The sequence below is a fragment of the Populus euphratica genome, unplaced genomic scaffold (genome assembly GCF_000495115.2).
Source record: "Populus euphratica unplaced genomic scaffold, PopEup_1.0 scaffold1428.1, whole genome shotgun sequence".
Taxonomy (NCBI): Eukaryota; Viridiplantae; Streptophyta; class Magnoliopsida; order Malpighiales; family Salicaceae; genus Populus; species Populus euphratica.
The window spans coordinates 41,292-45,282 of record NW_011501281.1 but is presented as its reverse complement, the minus strand read 5'-3'; positions in this window follow the sequence as shown (position 1 = coordinate 45,282).

Below are 3,991 nucleotides of genomic sequence, written 5' to 3'. Positions count from 1 at the left end.
TTTGCAATTTTCAGATTCAACCCCTTCCTTACCCTTAGAGATTGACTCATCATCTTTCTCATAAGGTTCAAGAGAGGGTTTTTCAATAACCTTACCACTGCGCAGAGTAGTGACTGATTTGACTCGATCCATGTGGTGGCTTCCGGAACTACTTGCGTTTACATTGTATTGTCCCTTGGGATTTTTTTGTGGTTGAGATGGAAACTTACCTTTCTCTTGGAATCTGAGAGCAGATGTGAATTTTGTAAGAGTATCTTTAAAATCTGTCATGTTTTGAGAAAGTTGAGTATTGATTGTCTCTTGCTTTTCAATGAATGCATGCAATGTTTCCTCAAGATTTCTTCTAGGAGGTGGAGCATAAGGAGGTGCATATCCATGAGAATTTTGGAAATTGTGATGTGCTTGAAACGGTGGTTGTGAAGTTTGTGCATTATTGTTCTCACTCTTCCAACTGAAATTTGGGTGATTTCTCCAACCAGGGTTGTATGTTTGGGAGTATGGGTTGTGGTTGGCCCTTTGAAAATTGTTTAAAGCATGGGCTTGTTCATGGAGACGTTCTTTAAAAGAAGGCAAGGTTGGACAATCGTTGGTTGAGTGTTCATTTGTTTCACAAATTTGACACACAATGTTTTCAATAGATTTTAATTGACCACTCTTTTTCAATTCTAGTGCCTCGACTTTTCTAGCTAAAGATGCAAACTTGGCTTGAAGGTCATGATCTTCCCTAAGGTTGTACATACCTCCACTAGATGTATGAGGTTGAGTTTTACTCGGTGCCTCATAAGTACCCGCGGTGTCCCAATTTTGAGCATTTTCAGCTAACAAGTCTAAGTACTCCATTGCTTCATTAGGGTCTTTATCTTCAAAAGTTCCATCGCACATCAATTCAACCATTTGCCTATCTTTAGGTGTTAACCCTTCATAGAAATGTGAAACCAATCTCCATGTTTGAAAACCATGATGAGGGCAAGTACTAAGCAAGTCTCGATACCTATCCCAACATTGGTAAAATGTTTCTCCTAGTTTTTGAGTGAAAGTAGTGATTTGTCTTTTGAAAGAGTTTGTTCTGTGAGATGGGAAAAACTTCTTCAAAAACTGTTGTTGCATTTCATCCCAAGCACGAATGGATCCTGGTCTTAAATTTTATAGCCATGTTTTAGCTTTATCTATTAATGAAAAAGGAAAAAGCTTTAATCTGATGGTGTTCATGATACAATTTAAATTATTATATGTGTTGCAGACCTCCTCAAATTCCCTTAAATGCAAGTATGGATTTTCCAATTCTAAGCCATGAAAAGAAGGTAAAAGTTGAATAATACCTGGTTTAAAATTAAAATGAGATGCATCGGGAGGAAAACTAATGCATGATGGTGCACTTGTTCTTGTGGGATTCATGTGGTCTCTAAGTGTTCTAGCACGGTTATTCTCATTATTCTCATTATGAAGTGATTGATTATCTTCTTCGGCCATATTTTCTGAAAATGATGAGGATACCCTACAAAGTCTACCATTTGATGTATGCGACCACACTCTCATGCACGTGTACGAATAAAATAAAAGGAAAAAGAAAACAAAAGAAGAAGAAACAAGAGAAAAGAAACAAAGTTATATACAAGAAAATAAAATAACTACTATAATTTAGACAAGAACTTACCTCCCCGGCAACGGCGCCAAAAATTTGACACGACTAAAAGATTGATGTCTTCTCCCAAGTGCAGGAGTGTCGAAGTAATAAATAACCCAGCAAGACCGGGGTCGAACCACAGGGAGGTTAATTGTACAAATTATAAATACAATAATACAACAACAATAATAATAATAACAACAACAATAATAATAGTAATAACAATAATAATAATAACTATAATAACTATAATAATAATAATAATTATTATTATTATTATTATTATAGTAGTAGTAGTAGTATTAGTAGTACTAATAATAATAATAGTAATAGTAATAATAATAATAATAATAATAAAGAAAAAAAAGGAGAAGAAGAAGATGAGAACTTTGAGATGGAATATTAATGTAACGATTAAACAATGATAATAATAAATGTCAAGGTTGGAGATTCCACTAATGGTATGTCAAACAAGTATAGTATAAACTCTTATTATTCAATTGGAAACCACATATAAAGGAGGTTTCAATTAGATTATAAATTGTTACCATAATTACATTAGTCATCTTATTCGATTAATGCTAATACTTGTAAATCTCGTCAAGCATTCATGATTATAACTTATGTTAACAACAAATCAAGTTTCTTTCATAGCTCAGGTGTCGGTTATACCATACAGTATGGGCTATGAAAGTGTCAAGCATTTGTTGTACCAAGTGTTATACAACATAAATCAAGATTGGTCATTTAACAAGCAAAGTATTAAAGAGTGAACAAGATAACAAATATAAAACATGTTAGTATCAAACATTAAAGTCCATATTAAGTTTACACTATACTTATTCTTACACCATTAGTGTAACCTTTTCACCTTGACATAATAAACTTAGCTAGACATAATGAAAGAAAGAAAAATAAATAAACAAAATAAGAACATGAATAAAATTAAAGTTAACTAAGTTAATGCAAGGAAATGAAAGACATAAACTTGATATTAATGAAAGCAAAGCATAAACATTACAAAAAATATAAAGACAGAAAGTAAGAGCATGATCTTGATCTGGAAACCAGGATGCCTAAATGCATGGCAAATGCCTCCTTTTATAGGCCAAAATTGGGAACTATTGATTTGATGACTAATTGATGAGTGGGTGGCCAACTCTTGACTTGGTGACAATTCTTATCTTCTCTTGTCTGCCCAAAACATCATTGATAACATCAAAATTGGGGCCACTTAAAAAAATGAAAGTTGTAGGCAATTGTCTCATATTTCTTGTGTAAACAATTCAGCTCATTTGGACTTCTATAACTCAAGATATGACCAAAATACTGAATAGTGCTCGGGCTGGAGGACAGCTTCAGGCTTCTTTGTTGTTGCAATAACTTGGACTTGAAAATGACCTTTTTAGATCTTGGGCTCCATATTAAAGTTGTAGGCCTATGTCTTTCCATATGAAAGTTGTAGGCCTATGTCTTACCTTTCCATCCATATAAAGTAGACCTAAATCTGAGATCTATAGCTCTAGATATAACCCAATTACCAAACAGTATTCCGGTTTGGATTGCACCGACATCTCTTTTCTAAGTTTGGCCATCTCTTTGTCCTTTCAATTTCAGTTCTTAAATTCATCAATCAATCCTTTCATTTATGTGATAGGCCTGCATTTAAAATGAACATTTACCACAAATTAAAGGTATCTTATATTATTAGATATATTATTATAAAACATGCTTTAGTTAAGAAGTTATTAATACTTCAAATGCAAAATAATGATATAAAACCTTGATAAAAATGCACTTTTAAGTACTAATCAGAAAGTTGGTAAATGGAAAACACTTTCTAGTCAAAGGAAAATTTGGCTTGATTTTCAGGAAAGTGTTTTCCTGAAAAATTTGAGAGGAAAACACTTTCCAGAAGTTGTGAAAAATTTAAAAATATCATTATTTGCTGATTATATCAAATTTGATCCTCAAACTTTTGATTGCTATATATATATATATATTTTAATATTTATTTTTCAATTTCATTTCTTAAAATTTAATTTTTATATTAACTTTGGTCCTCATTTTTATAATTGTTATTTGTTTTTCTCCTATTATTTTTTTATTGAAATTTTTTTCTGTTAAATTTGGTCCTCATTCTTTTGATTGTTATTTATTTTATTTGAAATACTTTATGAAATGTTAATTATTATTATTTTAATTTCTTCATCTTTTTTTTTTTGATTATTATTTATTTTATTTGAAATACTTTATGAAATGTTAATTATTATTATTTTAATTTCTTCATCTTTTTTTTTTTAGATTTGATCTTTATTATTTTGATTATTATTTATTTTATTTGAGATAATTTATGAATTTTTTTTT